The 22,316-nt window shown below is 51.0% G+C and overlaps 1 protein-coding gene across 2 annotated transcripts in view; it reads left to right on the forward strand.

Moving 5' to 3' along the window:
• Positions 1-1,506: 1,506 nt before the first annotated feature.
• CHST8 (carbohydrate sulfotransferase 8) overlaps positions 1,507-22,316 on the forward strand; it is a 127,148-nt gene continuing 106,338 nt past the window's right edge. The window contains exon 1 of one of the 2 annotated variants that reach the window (XM_086689600.1): positions 1,507-1,642. The gene's annotated coding sequence lies outside the window, so the exon portion shown is untranslated. Of the gene's footprint in view, positions 1,643-2,322; positions 2,431-22,316 lie in introns of those variants that run through there. The other variant, XM_086689602.1, reaches the window with a different exon arrangement.

The raw sequence follows: 22,316 nt of genomic DNA on the forward strand, positions 1-22,316 counted from the left end.
ATGTGCTGAACTCACCTGGGGCATTAAGGAGGGCTCAGGGCTGCCCTGGGCAGCCTGAGTGCCACCCAAGCCTTCCAGAGCTCTACTGCTGGGGGCTCCCTGGCCTTCCTCAGGAGTGGCTCTGCTCCCTGCCAGGTCTGCCCCCAGCTGTCCCCTCCTTGGTCAATCAAAGGCCATGAGCCCACCCCACTCCCCAATTCCATCCTACACTCTGAGTTAGCAGGGTGGAGACATGAGGCCAACCAAACAGCAGATACAATGAGAGGAGGGCGAACATCCTGTATTTTACTAAAGCTTTCTCTGCAGCTTCTTCAAAATACTGGGGTTCCCCTAAAGATTAAGGGGTGACTGATTTTACAGTTTCATCAAGTTCCTGTGAGAAGCCAGCCTGCCTTCCTTCCCAGAACCTGCTTGCCCCCTGCAGGTGGGGGCTGCCTCTTCTCAGGAAAATAACAGGACTGGAGTCAGAACCCCTGCTCTCCCCTTCACATCCCCGCTCTGTCCTGGTGCTCTGTGTGGCTGTGGATCCGTCGCTTCCCCACTGTGTTGTTGATGGCATGTACAGGGAGCAGTCGGCTGACCCACGTTGACCTCGTTCACGACTCCCCTCCCCCACCAGATCTCAGGATGTGACCCAACCAGGACTTCAAGAGGTAGCCCTCGAGGGAGAGCCTGGGTCAGCCGAATCCAGAGCCCAGGAATTCAGGGAACGGTGAAGACACTCGGGACCGCCCAGGACCTTGACCAAATTCCACTGAGGCTGGGGCCCAGGGATCCCCCAGAATGTACCTAGGGATCGGTCCTCTGCGTTTCACCAGCCCCACGCCCCCGCAGCGTCGGGTCCTGAGCGTGCGCCCCTGCCCAGCGGCGGTCACGGCCCGCTCCGGTGACGCCTAGTCATTTTCCCAGGTCGGCGCCGGCGTGCGACCCACCGAGGCAGCGGCGGCACTCTGGCCGCGCTCTGGAGCCAAGTGGCAGCCTCGAGTCCGGCTCTCAGGGAACCCGGGAGACGGGCGAGGCCCCCAACACGACCGCCCCCACCCCCGCGGCCGTTGGACCGCGCCCAGCAGCGGCTCCTTCGAAGCGCGCGGCCCGTGGGGCCGCGGGAGCCGCAGAGCGCGCGTGGGCGCGGCGCCCGCGAGCTCCCGGGAGGGACCCGCAGATCGCAGGAGTGATCCCCTCTCCGCCCGGCCCCCGCCGCCACCGCCACGGCGGGGCGGGGCCCAGGCCGGGGGCGGGGCGCCGGGCGGGCGCGGCGTTATTTCCAGCCTTTTGCCGGAGGCTCCGCTCGCACTTCGCTGGGAGCCTTCCCGGCGCTCAAGCCGGATCCGGCGGTGCTGTGGGGAGAGAGGAGAGGGCGGCGGCTGGAGGTGGGAGGCGGGGGACGGACCCGACCCCGGGCCGAGGAAGAACACGCCACCGCGCCCTCTCCCCCTCCCTCTCCTGCGCGCTCCGGCCGCCGGCCCGCGCCGCTCGCCTCACCCACCGCACCGGGCTCCGCCTGGAGCGGGAGGAGGCCCCGGGCCCGAGCTGGGGCGGAGGTCCTCCCTGCCGCCCGGGCGTCCGGGAGCGGAGGATTCGCCGTGGAGTACCGAGCCCGGGCTGGCGGCGCCCGCGGCCCCGCGAGCGCCGGCTGCGCCAGGTAAGTGCGCTGCGCACCCCCTGCCCCAGCCCTGTCCCCGCCCTGTGCAGGCTCCCGGCTGGGAAGGGCGCCCCGAAGGGTCCCGGGAGGACCCGGGACTGCACTGCGTCCCGGCGCCGAGAACCTACAGGGTTAGGTGTCCAAATCCGCGGGCGGAGACAGGGCGCGCGGGGTTCCGGTCCGGCCGCGCTTTGGGGACCGGCTCCAGTAGCGGGAACTTTAATTAGACTTTTGCTCCGTGGCTTTCACTTGCCGCCGCGCGTCTGTGAACTGCCTCCCCTCGGGCTCCCTCGGTCCCTGCGGATGCTCTGCTGATGTTCCCAGCCCTGGATGCCGGGCGTGTGGAGGCAGCGTCGGCAGCGGAGAGGGCCGGGCTGGAGCGCCAGGGGCGCCCAGGGCTTTCCCGCGCGTTCGGGTCTGGGACTCGGGGGCGGGTTGCAGCGGGCAGGGGCGGGGGAGGAGTTAGGAGCTGCCTGGGCTTCCTACGGAGTGGCGGAAGGTGCCCCCGCGCTCCGTAGCGCGCGTCCCCACCCCGCGACTCTCCTGGGCACCGGCCTGTTTTGTACTCGAGGCGAGTGTGTGTGCGTCAGTGATCGTGTGAAGGTGTGTGCGTGCGAGTGTCGGGGAGGGAGGGAGTCCGAGCCTCAGGCGGCTCTGGTGGGCGGGGGAAGGATCTGCTTGGCCGCCGGACCCAGCCGAGCCCGGCAGCGGCTGCAACTCCCAATTACTAGCTTCCAGGTTTGCACGCCAGCTCTGACCTCGCGGGAGGCCGGCCCCACCAGGCGAAGGTGCGTTGGCGGGTTTTGGTAGTGCCAGTGTTGACGCTCGGGTCGGACTCCCGCCGCCCTAACTTTCGCCGTACATCTGGGCCCCAGGCCCCGCGACCCCGACCCGGGGCTAGCGCGGCAGCCTCACAACGCCCTCGGCTGTGAACCCTGGCTCCCGGGTTGCTCTCACTGAGAAGTAGGGGCCCGATCCTGGAGCTCAGAGTCTTAAGCTATTTGGGGGGGGGGGGACACCGGGTCCTTGAAGCGCCTCCCAGTTGGACCCTGTGCAGTGATTGGCTATGCTGGGGAGACTGGGCGGCAGAGCGGTCCTGGGCTGGCCCTGTAGCAGAGCTGGAGCGGGAGGCTGTTTGAGGGAAGGGACGGTAGCCCCCGTGGAGTGCATGGTGGGAGAGGCGGTGGCAGAGGGATAAGGGGCAGACTAGTCCCTTCCCCATTTCTGGGATGCTTACAAGCTGCACTACTAAACCCACTTTCTTTGGGTAACCTCTCACATCCGAGTTCACCTTGACCCTTGCCTATGGGTGGGCAACTTCTCTGAAGTCCTGCCCTAGAACAGCGTAGCCTCTCCAACGGAGTGGGAGAACCCTTTTTAAGATTTCCCAACTCTCATGGCCTCTCTTGCCCACCCTCTGTCCCTGTCCCACAGGCAAGGCAGACAGGCTGCCGGAAGAGGTGACATTCTGCTCCCTGTGGGAGACCCTTTTTAAATCCAGATAGTCCATCACAGAGGGCAGGACAGGGGCTGAGGAGCCCCCTTGGGGGGGAGTTGGAAACACAGTTCAGGGCCTTCATCAGACCTACCTCGGTGAGATGACCCACAGAAGGGATAAAATGCAGACCCTGAACGAGATTGAGTCTCTTAGGGAGATCGATAATTTAAAAGCGTTTGAACACAGAAAAACCTCAAAATCAGGCCCCATCCCAGAGCCTAGCCCATTCACCCTGAGACACATCGATGGCACAGCTTATTTATTTATTTATTTATTTATTTATTTATTTATTTATTTATTTACTTGGAATCAGACTCCACAGAGTGAATTATGTTCCCCTGGTATTGATTTTTTAAAAAGACCCCAAATTAAAAAGTCAAGGCTTTCTTAAAACAAGGTCAAGGATTAATTATTTATAGAGAGACATCAATCAGCTGATGTGGGGGCTCATTTATAAAATGCCTGAGCGGGCAAAAAGGAGCATGGGCTGATTTTCTCTGGCTCCGACTGGGAGAGGAGCAGGCTTTTCTGAGCTCCTGGCCTTGGCAAAGCTTCCCTGGATTGTGACCGGAGGAGGATCCTTTGTAACTCAGCGTGCTGTTTGAGAAGCCTTTTTAATCTTGTAGCCAGAATACCACTTGGGAAATTTCATGCATATTTGCTGTGTTTCCATAATGAACATTTACTGATTACAGAGTATCAGGGGAATTTCATTTTTTAAACATTTATTCAAATGTCTGTTTATGTAAGCTAATAAGTCTGGGAAAGTTGGGCAGCTACTTTTTTGCCGGATGGTTGTTGGGAAAGTATGCCTCGTGGGCTCACTGCAGAATTTGCGTTGGATTCGTTGAGAAGGTGGGAAGTCAGAGTCTCCTGGTTGGAAACGCCCTGCAGACTGCTTGACTGCTCTTCACTGAGAGTTTGTGCCAGCGGCGACCTGATAGGCTTTTTGTGGTTTTGCTGATCGAAGAGATGGGCGCTTAAAGCTTTTATAGTGATTTTGCTGATGCATTTTGGTTGGAGGCACCTGTGGTGGGCGCCGGAGTCTTATGGGGGCCGGTGGGGGGAGGTGTGATGCCCCCTCTCCTGCTGCCTGGCCTCAAGTGTGACACGTCTTCCTTAGCTGTACTTGCAGTGCCTCCCATGTGTGGTAGCTACATTGGAGAGCCGTGGAGCAGGGAGGGAGCCTATAGGCAGGCATGTGGACCCAGGGCATGGCAGTGCCTAAGTGAACAACTGTGGCAATTAGATCCAGTAAACACTGTGTAAAACAAGGGCCCGGCCTTTCAGCTAATCAGAAGGTAATGAGTTAGAAACAGGAGATCTATGTAGTCCTGGCCCAGGGAGATCAATGTGGCCCTGCTGTGGGACAGTGAGAAATTAAAAAAAAAAACAAACAAACAGGATGGTTGTCTGGATGTGAATGCGGGAGATGGTGTCCTCGAGCCTCAGGAGGTGTGCTGGGAGCAGGCAGCCTGTGTGGTGACAGCACGGGGACAGTAGGCTCCCTCGCACTGTCTTTGAGGTCACAGCCAGGACTAGGCTGACCCCAGAGCAGTTGTGTTCCCTCCCTCCTTGGAAAAGTCTGCCCAAAGGCAGAGGGAAGCCCTGCATGCAAACAACCAGGGGACAGGGCTGCATTAACTCAGGTGGCACAGGACACAGGAGATGCCGTCTCATTTCTTCCCGGCTCGAAGGCGTGTGACCCTGCGGTCAGCAAATCACCGTGGCGGAGGATGAAACTTACAAATTGGTTGTGGGAAAAAGTTGTGACTTTTCCCCTGTACAAAATACCTGTCATTTGTGATCTGGGGCTGTAGCGTGCACCTGCTGGCCCAAATACAGCCTCGGTCACCACCGGCAGGATGGGGAAGCCTGCATCCGGGGGGCTGACCCCTAAAGCAGCCCTGATTCCCTCTCAGAAGCCACCTTCCGGGAAGTCCTGGAGTGTCCACACGCAGGCAAGGAGCTGGGTCTCCCCATCCCGGCTCCTTACCTTGAAGGTGGGCCGTGCGTTTCTGGGAAATCAGTGCTTTTTGCTGCTGGTGACTGAGGGCCAGAGGTGGCCCTGGCGAGCAACAGTTATTTGAACGGAATTAGAGTTGTCAACATTGAAGTCTGGAGCCAGATGACCCCATCCCACATTCCCGTGGTAGGACCCATTGTGGCTGTCCTTCCTTCTGCCATCAGTGAATGTTTGAGGAGCAGGTGTTAGGTGTCTGTCTCTGTGCCAGGCTCCGGGGACAGAAAGTGAACCAAACTAAAGAGCAGCCCCTACCCTTGCGAACAGCCATTCCCTCATGACTGATTCATCACTCCCTGATTCATGGTCTGCCGGGCGACGCCATTACTGAACAAATAACCGACACGTGTGGTTCTAGGCTGTGAGAAGCATATAAAGGAAACATCTGGGTGTTTCTGAGATGCAAATAGAGTGATCTGAGCTGGACTGGGGGACAAGAACCTCCCCGAGGGGGTGACACTTCAGCTGAGGCCTGAAGGAGGAGCCAGAACTAAGCAAGAAGGGGACGGACAGAGGGAGGGAAAGAGCTTGGCAGGCATAGCGTGCGAATGAGTGACAGGGAGCGTGGAGGGCCAGCCAGGAGCCGTGGGAAGGCCCATGTGGCCAGCACAGTGGAGGGGTGGATGCAGTCGGAGGCACAGCCAGAGCCCTGCCCATACAGGGCCTTGAAGGCTAGGGAGAAACTTAGGACTTGACCCTACCAGCTGCTGCAGAGGAGGGAGCCCAGTGAGGAGGGAGCTACTGCAGGAAGGGGACTGAGGTCTTAAAGAGGAGCAGACCGAGGGGAATCTGCCAGGGCTTGGTGTGGGATGGAGGGTGGCAAAGGCCATTGGGACCCTGACTTCTGGGTCACCAGTGGGAGCTGTCAATTCCCTGAAGCAACAACCTCCCCCCGCCCCCAGCCCTGCCCCGCCAGACCAGGAGTCCCAAGCTCCTGTCCCCTCTGGTCGGGTTTTGTCCTCCCGGCCTGGGGCTCAGGCAGCTGCTTGTGTAGCCCTGCCTCCGTGCCCCTGCCCACATGGCCCAACTTCTAGCTTTTCTGTAAGCTCTTGGGCCTTCTGCTGCCTTCCTGCCAGCAGGCAGTGAGAGTCGGTAGTGACAGTCCAGTGCCCCGTGCTCTCTAATGAGGACAGGCTACTTTGATGCCCACTCTCCTCCGGAGCTGATTGTCTGCAGGGCTGCCGACCAGAGGTGGCCTTGGCCTGTGTGTCATCCCCTGAGCGTCCTGGGACCCTGGTAGGTACTTTGTCTGCCACCCACTTATGCCTGACCTGGCAGCTGGCCAGCACCAGAAGGATCTCCTCTCCTGTGCCCTTCCCTCACTCCAGCCTTCTCGCCTCCCTTCCTCCCTGTGGGAACCAGTCTGGACCTGCTCCTGCCCTCTGCTGGGGGTTCTGCCCCAGGCTCAGAGCTCCCCCGCTCCCTCCCATGTCAGCGGATTCCCTGTGGCTGTCTACAGCTCAGCTCAGCATCCCCACAGACATCGACTCCGTCCACCCAGCTCTGCAAGACAGAGCTGGGATGGGGGGAGCGGGTCTGTGAGTCACCCCGCTTCCCGTTGTGCCCACGCTGCTGGCTGTGGGCCCTGAGCCGAGCGGCCGCTGAGCTGCAAGCAACAGCCCAGGTCGCTGTCACCTTGTCCTCACTCTGCCTGGGCCTGAGCCAGCTCCTCCCCGGCTGGGCCAGACTCAGGGACAGGAGGGATGAGAGCCAAGGAGAGGATGCTAGGAGGTACAGATTACTCCTCGGGCCCCAGGCCTTTCGGGAGCTGATCTCTCCAACACTGGGACCCTTTGCTTGGAGGGTGGCCTCCCCGGACTGGCCCTCCTTCGTATTCTGGCTGCTGCCTCACCACCATAGACCACCAGACGTGCCCAGGTGCTCATCTGTGGGAATGTGGCACAGGAGAGCCCTTCTGCCAGCAGCCCCTAGCCCAGGTTGACTCACACTTGGCAGACTAGTCATCCCCCCCTTCGAGGCTGCCTCTTCTTGGGGGCTGACTCATCTCCCTGGACAAGACCCATCTGCCCAAGCCTCTGAGCAGTGAGACCCTCCTCCAGCCCTGAGATATGAGGGCTTTGCTTCCCGTGCTCCTGAGGGGAGCATCCCAGACACCCAGCAGAGACTGACTACAGTCCTTCTATGGGCAGAGCCGCCTGCCACGCCCCGGGGAGGCTGAGTGAAGGTACAGCAGGTGTCACTGCCGGTACGCATATCTCTAGCTGTCTTGGCCATGATGAGCTCCAGAGAAGGGACTCGGTGATTGCCGCTGGCAGGCAGAGTGAGCACAACCGTGCAGTCTGGCTACACTGCTGGAGCCACTGTGTGCTGCAGGCACTCTGTCTACGCTAGCTGAGCCAGTGCATGCTGCAGGTAGTCTGTCTATACTGGTTGAGTCTAGGGTGTGAGCGCTGGGACCTTCCATTTAGCCTGTGCCAGCCCCGCTCCTTGCAGGACTTCGTACGAGGTTCAGAGCTCTCAAAGTCTCCGTGGCTTCAGGTGCTTTCCCTGCACCCGGGCTCTCTGACACTTCCCTTCAGACACTGGCCCTGTCCGTGACACTCTGTGTCCCAGAGCCGAGGTGGTTGAGCCCCATGCGCAGTGCAGTCAGTCCGCACTGGTTGAGCCCAGTCCGTGGTGTAGGCGGTTTGTTTGTACTGGTTGAGCTCAGCACACGACTCAGGCAGTCTGTCTACACTGGTCAAGTCATTGCATTATGCAAACCATCTGTCTAAAATGTTCGAGCCGGTGCTCCAAGCAGGTACCCTGTCTATACTGGCTGAGCCAGAGGGTGATGCAACCAGCCTGTTTTGGCTTCTTTTGCTCCTTCACTAGGAATATTCTTTTCAGCCCCTTCCCATGTACACTTCTGGGTCCGATTCGAATCCTCCTTCCAAGAAGGTTTTCTTGACAGCTCCCTCAGCTTTCCCACATCTTATTCCAACCCCCTTCGCAGAGGCTGGCGCCACGCTGGGAGCAATGTGGATGGGGGGCCTGGTGATGCCTCATCATCTCACCTGGATGTCCGCTCCCCGGTTTTTGTGCTGTGGGCTGAGCCTGTTGCTGCCTCTGGGTGCAGAGGCTGCCCGCGGTCAGCGGACCTTGCCACCTCACCGTCGTCACAGCAGCCACACACAGGCCTTTTCTCACAGGAGTCCCACGGGCAGGGATGACTGCCTCAGTGTGCATGGTAAACGGCCTTTCTGTGGTTGGGTCTGTCTTGCCGTCTCCTGCTTAGATTTGGGGCCTCTTTGTCCACTGATGTCGTCTCACCTCCTGAGGGTTGGTCTCATGTGCACATTTAATGTCCATTCATCCCTGTGAAAGCACTATCTGTGCCTCTCATTTATCTCTTTAGTTCCCTGTGCCATGAATTCAAGTGTCAATGGACAGCCATGACAGCTGCCATGTCAATGCAGCCAGCTCGGTGTTATGAAGGAAGCCAGCATCTGGGGCCAGACTGCCTGGGTTCAAATCCCAGCTTCACCACTTGGTCACCATGTGAGCTAGAGGCTCAGTTTCCTCACCTATAAAATGGGGATGAGTAGAATCCACCTCATGGGCCATCGTGCTTCACATACGGCCAGCCCCAAATAGTGGCAGTATTATTACCGAAATTATTATCTCCTATGTTTGTTCTCTTGGCTGAAGCTTATTTAGTCCCTTTCTATCTCTAGTGCGAGGAAGCATGTCGATCGGGACCCTGCCTGGTAACATGACACATGCTTAGGGAGCATGTGGCCCCACTGGCTTGTGCCCTCTAGAGTCTCGCCCTTTCTAGGCAGGTTCCCATCCATATCTTTCCCTGTCCTGTATTCAGCACCTTTTAAAACTTTTGAAGTATAGTGTGCCTACCAGGATTGTGCAGTGCAGTGAAAATCTGCAAGCCAAACACGCCTATATGCCAGCACCAGAGCAGGACCATTGGGGCGCCTGGGTGGCTCAGTCAGTTAAGCACCCAACTCTTGATTTCGGCTCAGGTCATGATCCCACAGTTTGTGAGATTGAGCTCTCCATCAGGCTTTGTGCTTTCAGCATGGAGCCTGCTTGGGATTCTCTCTCTCTCTCTCTCTCTCTCTCTCTCTCTCTGCCCCTCCCCCACTTGCTCACATGTGTGAGCGTACTCTCTCTCTCTCTCAAAAATAAATACATAAACTTAAAAAAAAAAAAAAAAAGGATCATGGGGGCACCTGGGTGGCTCAGTTGGTTAAGCGTTCAACTTTGGCTCAGGTCGTGATTTTGTGGTCTGTGAGTTCGAGCCCTGCATCGGGCTCTGTGCTGACAGCTCAGAGCCTGGAGCCTGCTTTGGATTCTGTCTCCCTCTCTCTCTCTGCGCCTCCCCGCCACTCACACTCTGTCTCTCTCGAAAAAGAACAAATGTTAAAAAAATTTTTTAAAAAATCATGACCAGCGTCCCGGGGGTCCCTGGGTCCTCTTCCAGACACTTCCCCTCTGCCCCAGGTAACCTCTATCCTTCCTCGGAAGGGCACTGATTGGTATCCTTGTTTTAAAACCCGATGTAGGTGGAATCAAAAGACTGTATGCTTTGGGGTCTGGCTTACCATCATGTTTGTGAGATTCACCCATGTTGCTGTGAGTGGTTTGTTCACTCTTGGGACTCCATGGTGTGAATATACCCCAATGTGTTTATCCATTCTCCAGTGGATGGACATTGGGAGCCGGGCTGCTGTGGACATTCCTGCACGTGTCTCTTGGGCGTCTGTACACATTTTAATGAGCATATACCTAGGAGAGACCTGCTGGGTCTCAGGATGTGCGTTTGTTCGTCCCGTGTAGAGGCTGCCAATTTTCTAAAGTGGCTGGTTAATCCCCCCCACGCTGACACCAGTTAAATATGAGAGTTCCAGTTGCTTTATGTCCTTGTCGCTACCTCATGTGGTCAGTCTTTTTCATTTTAGCCACTCCATGAGTATGTAGAGATATCACACTGTGGTTTTAATTTTATACTTCCCAGATGGCTAATACAGTTTGTTTTTTATTTGTATGCTAAGGATATGTTGAACTTGAAAACGTTATTAAACAAAGTTGAACATTCACTTCCATCTCCAAATTGTGGTTATCTGGAACGTCTGGGGGTGCTTGCGGTTCCCTCTGCGGGGTGGGTTTGAATCTGCCACGTTGGAATGGAGGGTGGAGTAGACAGGCGTTTCTCTGGATGAGGCTGGGGACCCGGCCACTGGCCTCAAAATCACCCCAGGGGCCGTGAGAGATGCAGGTGCTGGGCCTCTGCCCCAGCCCCCAATCACCAAACGAATCCTGGTGATCTGTCATTCTCTCTGTGGCTCATCTTTCCCTTCACAAATTCCATGAACATATACCACCCTGTCCGTCCTGTTCCCTGCTGTGACTCAGTACCTAGAACAGTCCTGGCACTGAGCGGGCCGGGGGGTGGGGGGGGGGGGGTTGCTGAATACTCACCGAATGAAGGAGCAGAAGATAAAGCCTCCCGTTGACCTTTGCCCTCTCCCACCCCAGCTGACCTGACCCGGGATTTGTTGGTAGCCTAGGCTGCCGTGGGGAGGGCTCTGGAAGTTGGGCTCTTGGACTTTGGAGGGTGTCCTGTCCTGGTGCTGTGTCCCTTTAAATGACCTCCTTATCCCCAGAGCCAGCTTCCGACTGATGCCTTTGGGTCCTAGGTTCCAGGCTTTCTGCTGGCGCCTCCAGAGCCATGTTCACCCCCAGAGCTCCAGGCACTGGCTATTTAGGAACGTCTCCCTGGGTGACCTTATTTCTGATGGGCTTGTCTATCTTTGGGTCTCTCTGGAGAAGCCTGAAAGCCGCCCTTGAATGCAGCACTCCACCCCTGCACCATGCAGCTTCCTCTGCTTTCTCAGCACCACGTTTTCACAAACGACCTGCCCCTGAGCCAAGTGAAGGCGAGAGGGCCAGGTCAATTACCACCTCATGCATTCAGGCTTATCGCATTTTGATGGGAACCCTGATAAAGCCCCCTTTCTCTGGGTGTGGCTTGTTCCCATCCTCCTCAAGTCTGATATTTGTTACTGTAGAGAGCAGCATGACCTGGGGGATGAGAGTTCTGGGTCAGACCCCTTGGGTTCAAGCCAAGGTTCTGTTCTTGTTGGGTTTTGTGACCTAGACCTTGCCCCCAGGAGACAGAGGCAGATTCACACACAAGTCAGGCCACCAGCAAAGGGGTGGCTAGGGTCACTGAGATCTCTGAGGTTGTAGAGTGAGGACAAGGGATGCTGGCTGGGGCATCTGTAAGGGGGCTTCATGAAGGAGGGAGGCCTCGGCTGGTCCTCAAAGATGGGGAGGGGAGAGGTGGCACCTCTCAGTGTGAGCCCCACTCCTGGGGGCCCGCAGGGAAGGAAGTGCACTGAGCCCCCACGAGAACATAGTCTAGTTTACCCAACACACAAGGGTGTAGAGCCATGATCAGACTTCATTGGTGAGTTATGGAAGGCTTCCTGGAGGAGGTGAGCTTGGGACTGCATATCAAATGCCAAGAGTGAGAACTTTATCCTGGTGCCAGTAGAAGTTCTCTCCAAACTGCGGGATCATGGGGGCATGGACAGCGTGAGCCAAACACCGTTCACTTGAAAATAGGGCAACAAAGAAACCATAACACACACATTGTTTATGTGATGTGGAGGCGGGTGTGCAAAGATGAAGAGCTAAAAGCAGTTAGGGAAAAACAACACCTTTTTTTTTTTTTTTTTTGGTGGAAAGACAGATGAGAAAGGTTGATGCTCTTCTGTGATAACTAATATGAAAGGTTTATCAAAGTTTAAAAAAAAAAACAAAAAAAACCCTTGACACTTTCTCCAAAATTGATTTGAAGACTTGGCAGATTTGAAGAATCATTCAGTAGCGTTTTATGGGTCGATGCTAATTTGAATCAGCAGACCCGTGCATCGCGCCAATTTACTGCCAAACCAACATTAAGCACGGACCTTTCGTGCAAGGTTTATAGGCGGACAGCTCATAAAGATGCATGCTTGACAAGTATTCTGCTTCTCTTAGGATGTGCAGTATGAAGTGTTTATCAAAAACCAACTAAATCGTCCTTGCCTTTTACTCGTAAACAATCTCCGGGGACTTCAGGCCTGGATCGCAGGCGATATTTCATGCAATATTTCCCGTGCAATATTTCACCCCTCCGGGTACTGGTACATGGGGAATCTTCGTCTCCAAAAGCCCCGGGTAGGGGTAGAAGGAGCCCTTTGGGGTGGAGGATGCCCTTAGGGACCGCTTTGGAAATAACTTGTAACCTGGGCCATGAGAAAGCTGGTGACATTCTTCCTAATGGGGGTCTCCTAAAAGGAATCAAATGGCATCTGTGGCCCCAAGGAAATACATCTCCTGCTTTCGTTTTTGTTTCTTGGGCTGATGTGTGATGGATGATCGCCGCATGTCTCTCTTGGTTCAAATACGCGTCAGAACCTCGTCCATAAGGAGATTCCTGAGCTTTATTTTGCACGTCAGAAAGTGCTTAACGATGAAAATTACCGAAACTCCTGTCTGTCATCACTGAAAGCCGCGGCTCATAGTGGCCACAAAGGAAAAGTGGACTTGGGTGGTGCTGGGCTTGCTACTCTGCACCACTCCAGCCCCCCAGTGCCACCCAGCACAGTGGTAATCACCCGGACTCAAATGAAGCAGGTTGCTGGGAAGAGGGGGGTGCTTAGCGTGCAGACCGCCGGCAGCACAGAGCCTCGTGGGTTTTCGCAAGGGGAAATTTGATCTTGGGCAAATGTCAAGACGTTTTTGAAATCTGTGTTATGATATCAGCTCATTGCCAGCGTAGGGCTTCATCTGGATTTCATAAATATTGTATGGACCTCGGCCAGCTGGAGAACACAACAGCTACCCCCGCCCCCAACACGCGCGCGCGCGCGCGCACACACACACACACACACCATCAAAATTGCAATCTATTGCTGAGTTGTCATGAAAAGCCAATTGGTGATATTTCAATCACAATGTTCTTGTAACAAATTCCATTCAAATTCCTTCCGAAAGGGAGCTGAGCCTTCCTCCTGCTGCTGAGAGAATGGTATGCTAAATGTAGCTTCCTGGGGCCCTGGCAGCCATCCAGGGCTTTGTAATTTATACTTCTCCTTCGTGGTTCTCCGAGTGACCTTGGAACCTCCATGCTGGTGGATTCCTTAGGTTCACACGTTGCCCTCCATCCTCTCTTGTGAGCACGGTCCCCAGGCGCGCTTCCAGCACCCAGCAGCCCGGAGCTTGAGAGAAAGGATGTGAGCAGGGGCGCCCAGGGAGCACATGGCAGGTGATTGGAAGATTGCTTGTTGCTTGTGACCTTTCCTCTGAAATTGATGTCAGCCACGAAACAGTCCAATATTGTGTTTAAAGGCAGCCTGCAGGTGACAGGAGCCTCTCTCCAGCCCCAGCACACAGCAGGTAATCCTGGAAAAGAAGGGGAGGGACACTCCACAATTACATTTCATCAGCTATTTTTGGTTGGGGAATAAACAAAATGGCCCAAAGTGCTGCTCTTACAGATTCTAGCAGAGGAGTGGCATGTAAGAAAGATTAATGCACAATTAAAACCCATGTACGGGTAAATTACAGGGTGACAGCTATCTAATGCAAACACCGCAGACGTGTAATTAAGAGGAGTTACGGGCTCTCGAGGATGGATTTGCTGAGGAAAGTGTGAGGGAGCTGTCTTTTGGAGCCGGCAGGACAGGGCCAGGCCGTCGGGACAGCCTGGTGGCTGGGGAGGTGGTGGTGGGGGCCCCATAGCCGTTGTGGGGGGGCCGCCCAGGGTGTGATGGGAGCCACAGCCCGCCTCCTCTGCTGAGTCTTGTTTCAAGCTCCCAGCCCTTTCTGGGGCCACCCTGCTCTCCTCCTCCTCCTCACCTTTGGCTCTGTGGCAATGAGCGCCATGGATGTCTTCTTTTACGTTTTTAATTTCTCCTGCTTTGTCAGCTTTTTAAGGAATATGTTACATTATGTGGAAATTGGATGCTAACAAGATTTGTATGAATAAATTAGACTCTTAACTTTTTATGTTATTACAGAATTGAAATGGACTCTAATGACAGTCAGAATTAATGTTCTGTTTCAAATAAATGCCGGGGATGTGACTGAATTTTCAGTGCACTCTCCTGTCTTGAGTCTCTAGCCCTTTTCTGCGAGGCCTTTCGGGGGAGAGTGAGTCTCTGGGAGACCTCCCGGCCTTTCCCATGGGGCAGCCTTCTCGCACTGCCTGATAACCGCGGGGCTGCTGGGAAAATCTCCTGCTCCCGCTCCCCCCGCAGTACCCACCCCCAATAAGCCTGGCCCTTGGCCTGGGGTGGGGGACTCCTTGTCCAAGATTACACCCCATCCTGTGTCCTCCAGCCCCAGAGCACCCTGTGGACCAGCTGAGGTCTCATTGTGTTTCCTTCTGCTCACTCCTGCCCTCCTCACTTCCCACAGGGGTCTCCCCAGAGCCCTCCCCAGGGAACTCAGCCCACAGCACTGGCTCTTAGGGATTTTGGATTTCCTACACCAAGCCTCTGCCAGGTGGGTCTCTTCTGCTGGAATCAGAGTTCTCAAGGACCAGCATTGTTCTTTCTGCCCCTTGTCGCCTTCTCGAACCCAAGGCTGGGTGAGTTGCTGACCGGGTCTTGGCCTCCGTCCTGGTCCCCCTGAGTAGGGTTTGAATAGCAGCTCTCAGTTGGGGGCAGATTTAGAGGGATTTTCTGTGAAAAAACTCTGATGTCCCAAAGGGGCATGGCATAACGGGTTGAGGACACTGGGTTGTGGGGACTGGTTCCCACAGCTGATGGTGGGAGGGAGGAAGGGCCTGGTAAGGTGAGCAGAGACCGGGAGGCAGCCCAGACATGGAGCAGCACATGTGGGAGATTCGTCCCCCACTGCTGCCAGGACTCACGGCAACAGAGAGGTGCCGTCTGGGACTCCAGGAACCTTACCCCTTGGAAGGGGGCATCACACCTCAGTTCCAGCTGTCCTAGCAGGAAGGGGTGGGGGCCCAGGGTGGCCAGATCTTTGAATATTCAAGAACAGGCAGATTTAAAAAAAAAATTTTAAGCTTATTTATTTATTTTGAGAGAGAGAAAGCACACATGTGTGCACACACAAGCAGGGGAGGGGCAGAGAGAGAGAGAGGGACAGAGAGAATACCAAGCAGGCTCCACGCTGTCAATGCCGAGCCCCACGCGGTGCTCAAACTCCCAAACCGTGAGATCGTGTCCTGAGCTGAAGTCAGAGGCTCAACTGACTGAGCCTCCCAGGCAACCTGGAACAGGCAGATTTTTGTGTAAAATCTATTCCTTTAGAGTATGGAGACTAATTCAGAATTTAAAATCAAAGTCTCACACTGACCAAACAATGTTATCTGTGAACTGCATCTGGCTTCTGGGCTGGAGGAATTTGCACTCCAGAACTTTATTGGCAAGGTGGCCAGTCTTCCCTCTGGAGGGTGAGGGCCAGAGCCCTGGAAAGTTACAGGAACTGTCAAGACCACAGGCCATGGCTGCAGAGATGGGGGCCTGCAGGCAGCGGTGGCCTGCCCAGATGTGGCCTCTGTCCTTCCCCCGCCATCTGCTGGGAAGGAGGTCCTCGCCGTTGGGGTTTGGGCATCTGGGCTGCTGGCTGGGCCCTAAGTATGGCTGGATTCTGGCAAGCTTAGCCTTGCCCAGTCGGGCCACTCAGCTTGGGGCTCTCTGGATGCGTGGGTAGCAGAGAAGTCCATGTGGACCCTTACCCTACCTCTGAGGACCTCACCTCAGCGTTCCTGTCTCCACCTTCACTAGTCCTAGAAAACCCCTGCAGCAATGCTTTAACAAGAGTAAAAATAAGATTAAAAAAAAAAAAGTAAAAATAAGAAAATAAAAGTCTCACCACCCACTCGGCGCATTTTCTGGAACCGGGGTTCCCATGCATTGTTACAGAGAGGGAATATCTTATGTTTATATCTCTTTCTGTACATAAACCCATAAGTCCTATTCATTTTATAAAAATGCAATAATTTTTATGCCTATGCGCATAACCTGTTTAATCACTTTATATATCACAAATGCCTTTCCGGGGTAATGGATCTATTTCCATCCTGCTTGTGACACCTGCACAACATTGCTTCGTAGGAATTTATCATAATTTACATAAACAGTTCCCCTTTGGACATTTTAGTGGTTTTCATTTTTGTTTTTCGATTTTAAAGAATGTTGAAGCGAACATTCTTGCTGTATTCCTTTGTGTCACTTCAGGATAAATTTCTCGAGGTAGAATTGTTGGCTCAAAGGGTATGCTTGGTTTTAAGGCTCTTAATATTTCCCTACAAATCACCTTCCAGAAAGACCGAGCGGTGCACGAGTGTGCCGTTTTCACACGAGCGAATCTTCATTTTTTAAGACTTTGTCAATTTGGTAGGTTAAAGGGGGGCATGCTTATTGCTTTTCAAAAAATATTGAATTTTCATCAAAGTAATACATCTACATAGTTTTAAAAGCATACGTAAGAAAAGGCTCGTAATAAACCCAGCACTTCTCCGCTTCATCCTTTACCACGTCTCCCAGTCCTGCTCCCCAGAGGCAACCACCTAGGACTGTTCGAGCCACTTCCCTGCCATGTATTACTACCTCTATATTTCTGCATAACATGTATACTGCAGGTATAAAATGGCCAGCCAACTATCACAGTACCATTTATGGGGCACTCCCCCTTTGCCGACTGATTTTCAAATGCCAGCTCCCTCGTTTGCTTAATTTTTATATTTCCTGGGGCCATTTCTGGACTCTTCTGTTTTACTCTGCCTATTCTAGGACCAGAACCCATACATCGATTAATGTATCATATGAACACCTTTTTAATATCTTAGAGGGCAAGCGTTCTCCCCTTATTCTTGTGTGGTATCACATTTTTATTGTTTCAGGTGCTCTTTAGAAGTATTGGGTCAAGTTTCAAATAATACCCCATAGAGATATGTGTTGGGATTGTGCTTCATTTATAGATAAACTTAGGACATTTTTGTAGATAAACTGGCCTTTTAACACATTTGTTTGTTATGTTTTGCCATGTGGAGTCTCGTGAGCCATTTGTTCAACACATATTTCTCGAGAGCCAACTGTGTGGCAGGCACTGTTCTAGGCATTGGGTATACACCAGGAAACAGCAGAGGAAGATCTCAGCTCCTATGAAGCCACCATGCTAGTTACTTTGAAAAGCCAAGCAGGGTAAGGGGGATTGGAAGTGGAGGGGGGGCAGAGGGGTGGTCCCCATTGTGAAGGTGAGGCATGAGCAAAGATGAGATTTGAGGGGAATGTTGGCATGGACCATGCAGATGATCCAGACCAGCGGTTCTCAAGCTGGGGCAGCTGTGCCTCCAGGGGAAGTTGGGGGGTGCTACTGGCATCTAGTGGGTACAGGTCAGGGATGCTGCTGAACACCCTACAATGTACAAGACAGTTCCCACAACAAAGAATTGTCTGGCCCCAAATGTTGATCATGCCAAGGTTGAGAAATCCTAATCCAGGAGAACATCTGCCAGGCAGGGAGGCACTTAGTGAAAAGTCTTAAGCAGGAATAAGGAAGAGAAAAGAAGTGGAGAGAGGGAGGGCAAGAGCAGCTGGGAATGAGGCCACAGAGGTAGGGGTGGGAGGGAATGGGGAGAAGGACGAAGATTTGGGCCTTGTAGGGCAAGGTAAGTAATCTGGCTTTACTTGCAGTGAGGTGAGGAGCTACTGCGGGGTTTTGGACAGAGGAGTGCCATGATCGACTTGGGTTTCAAGAGGATCACTTTTTTCACTGCCATGCTGAGGGGCAGTGAGAGATGATGGTCTGAGCCAAGATGGTGGCAGTATCGTGGAGCAAATAGATAAGATTCCAGATCTATTTTGAAGGCGGGATTTCCCCATGGATTAGATGCGTTGTGAAGAAAGCTTTTGGTCTGAGCACCTGGAAGGATGAAGTCACCCCCAGCTGAGCTGGGAAAGACAGTGGGCAAAACTGGTGTTGGAGGGGTTTAGACCAGAAGTTCAGTTAGCGATAGACGATATTTGAGATGTCTAACACACATGCAACTGCAGATGTTAGATGTTTGGTTGGATATACGAGGGCGGAGCTCTCGAGAGAGGTTCGAGCTGGAGATATAAATTTGGGGACCAGCAGCACACGGTTTTTGAAGCCACAAGACTGATTGAGATACATAAAGGAGTGAGCGCAGAAAGAGAAGAAAATAGGACCAATAGTTGACACCTAGAATATTCCGACAGGAAAAAGTCAGGTTGATGAAGAGGGACCAGGAACAGAGGTCCAGAAGTGACCAGTGAGGTAGGAAGAGAGCAGGAGAGTATGAGTGTGGTGTCCTAGAAGCCAGGTGAGGAAAGTGCTTCATGGAGGAGTGCATGGTCGTCTGTGTCAAATGCTGGTGGCAGGTCAGGTAAGATGAGGACCAGTGGTTGACCAATGGATTCAACAGTGTGGCCTAGGAAAAATGGCTTTGGTGGAGTTCTGATCTAAGTGGGGCTATGAGAGAATGGGAAGAGATGAGATTGTGAATATGGTAACAAGATGCTTTGCTGCAAAGGAGAGCAAAGAAATGGAAAGGTAGCTGCTGAGGGAAGGGGGTGCCGAGAGGGTTTGTTATTGCTTTTAGGATGGGAGAAATCACAGCATGATTTTATGATGATGGGAATGATCCAATAGAAGGTGGAAAAATCTGTAAGAAGGAGAGGAGAGACTTTCCAGAGTGAAGTCCTCGAGAAGGTAAGAGAGAGCATTGAATTTGGTGAAAGTAGAGGAATTGGCTCTGGGAGCACAGACACTTGAGCTCAGGAGAGAGCCAAGAAGGCAGACTAGCGGTACCAATATGGCGACTGGAATCTGGGAGTTCTCTCTCTCTCTCTCTCCACCCACTCTGACTTTATTGAGATATAATCACATACCATACCATTCACCCATTCACTTATTTTTAAGATTTTTAAAAATGTTTATTTTTGAGAGAGAGACAGAGCGCAAGCAGGGGAGGGGCAGAGAGAGAGGGAGACACAGAATCCAAAGCAGGCTCCAGGCTCTGAGCTGTCAGCACAGAGTCTGATGCAGGGCTCAAACCCACGAACCGTGAGATTATGAACTGAGCGGAAGTCGGATGCCCAACTGACTGAGCTACCCAGGTGCCCCCCCATTCACCCATTTAAAGTGAATAATTCAGTGCTTTTCACCATGTTCACAGAGGTGTGCAACCATCACCACAAAAGGAAACTGTCCATGTTAGCAGTCACTCCCTACTTATACCTCCCCAGTCCTAGGCAACCCCTCTTCCACTTTCTGTCCCTATAAATTTGTCTATTCTGGACATTTCATGTAAATAGAGTCATGTAATATGTGGTCTTTTTCTCTTTTTTCAGCTTTTTTTTTTTTTTTTTTTTCACTTAGCTTAATGGTTCCCAGGTTCATCCATGGGTGTGGTACTTTATTCCTTTTCATGGCTGAATAATATTTCACCACAATTATTTTATCCTTTCATCTATTGATGAACATTTGGGTTGTTCCCACTTTTTGGCTATTACTAGTAAAACTGCCAGGCACACATTTGTGTATAAGGTTTTTGTGAACATATGCTTTTGTTTCTCTTGGGTACGTAGAGAGAAGCAGAATTTCTGGGTCACTTGGTAAGTCTATGCTTGACCTTTGGAGGATTGTTTTCCAAAATGGCTACACCAGTTTACATTTCCACCAGCACTGTACTGGTGCTCTAATTTTCTTCATCTCTTCACCAATACTTATTATTGTCTGTCCTTTTGTTCCTAGCCATCGTAGAGAGTGTGAAGTAGTATTTGATTTGTGTTTAGTATTTGATTTCACTATAGTTTTGATTTGCATTATCCTAATGAGACATGATATGGAATGTCTTTTCACATGCTTATTGGTCATTTGTACGTCTTTGGAAAATGTCTATTCAGATCCTTTGTCCGTAAATTGATTTTGTTTTTTAAGTTATGGAATTGTAAGAGTTCTTTTGTATATTCTGGATACAAGTTCCTTATCAGATGTATGATTTGCAAATATTTTATCCCATTTTGTGTATTGTCTTATCACTTTCTTGATGGTATCATTTGCAGCGCAAAAGTTTTTAATTTCTGACGAAGTCTGACTCACCTATTTTTTTCTTTTGTTGCTTGTGTCTTTGTTATTGTGCCTGAAAAGTCCTTTCCTAACCCAAGGTCATGAAGATTTACTCCTTTCTGCTTTTTTATTCGTGTTTTTATTTAATTTTTCTCTCTAGTATTCCCAGGATAATATGAAATACTAGCAGGTTTCCCTTGTTCTATTCCTGACATTAATGTTTCAACATTAATTATGATGCTGTCTATGGAATACGATTTTTAGAACTTAAAAAAATATCCTATGTACATTCGTGTTTATAAATAATCAAGGACTCCTTCCCCCCAAATTTATTTGATCTCTCTATGGAGATAAACGTGGTTCTTCCCCTTTGACCTATCGATGTAATAAGTGGTACTAATAGATATTCTAATATTGAGCAATTCTGTATGCATTTCTGGATTAATCTTAATTTGTTGGGGTACATAATTATTTTATTATACTGCTGTTTAATAGCCAGAAGTTTTATAATTTCCTTTGTGACTCTTTGACTCATGAATTATTGAGGCTCTTAAACATTTCAGGGGCAGTTTTTCCTTTTCTGCTTTTCAGTTTTATTGCATTGTACTCAGAGATTGTGGTTCGCATGCTATTAACTCTTTTCTTTTTTTCTTTTTTCTTTTGATTATTTCATTTTAATTGAGAACTGTTTTATGTCCTGGTTGGTATATGGTCTTTATTATTATTATTATTATTATTATTATTATTATTATCATATTTGAAATGATACATACCCTCTAATTGTTGGGTGTAGAATCCCATCTATATCATCTATATATACCTATATCCAATCTTTAGCTCAATCGTGTTACTTGTATTGTTTGTATCTTTTTATATCCTTATTTTTTTGATGCTTAATTTATCAATTTCATAGTGAGAGGTATTAAAATTTCCCACTGTGATTATGAATTTGTTAATTCTTTTTTGTAATCTTATCAACTTTTACTCCATATTTTTTAAAAGCTATATTGTTAGTTGTGTATAGGTTCAAGATTGTTATATTTTGTTAGTGAATTATTCCTTTTTTCTTTGTGTAATGACTCTTTTAATCCCTATTGATGCTTTTTTGCCTTGCATTCTATTTTGCCTTATATTACTCTTATAAAAACAACCTTTGCTTTGTAATTTACATGATATATCTTTTTAGTATCTCTTGACTTTCAGCACTTCTGCATCATGTTTTGGAAGGGTCCCTCACAGCGAGTTAATCTTTTTTTCATGGTTACTGGTGTATTTGCATTCTTTTGCTTTCTTTTGTGTTTTCTACTTTCCTTGATTTTTCATTTTTTCTTCTTTTTTAAAAAATATTTTCTGAGTAATATTCCATTTTACATATATACCACATCTTATTTATCCATTCATCAGTCAATGGACATATTATTGCACAGCCATAAAAAAGAATGAAATCTTGCCATTTGCAATGACATGGATGGAGCTAGAGAGTATCATGCTAAGTGCAATAAGCCAGAGTAAGACAACTGTATGATTTCACTCGTATGTGGAAGTTAAGAAACAAAACAAATGCGCAAAGGGAAGAAAAGAGAGAGAGAGGCTAAGAAACAGACTCTTAACTATAGAGAACAAACTGATGGCTACCAGCAGGGAGGTGGGTAGGGGGATGGGTTAAATAGGTGATGGGGGTTAAGGACGGCACTTGTTTTGATGAGCATGTATGTAAGTGCTGAATCACTAAATTGTACACCTGAAGCTAATATTACACTGTATGTTAACTGGAACTTACATAAAAACTTAAAAAATATTTTCTGCTTTCTCAAGGATTAATTGTACTTTCCCGCCCCAGCCATTTTGCTCCCTCTACTGATTTGGAAGCTACACATTCTATTTTTTATTCTTTCAGTGATTACTTTTACATTTTTAATGTGCATACTTGACTTAATACAGTATGAATAGAACCAAGATTTCTGCCTTCATCCATTACAACACAATGATCACAGAACACGTCAATTCTGATCATATTCCCATCTCATGTCTTTTGTCTAGTTTTAGCACTATATTAATAAACTCCCCAATCTTTA

This window comes from Puma concolor, chromosome E2 (genome assembly GCF_028749965.1).
Source record: "Puma concolor isolate L17-30 chromosome E2, mPumCon1.1.hap2, whole genome shotgun sequence".
Lineage (NCBI taxonomy): Eukaryota > Metazoa > Chordata > Mammalia > Carnivora > Felidae > Puma > Puma concolor.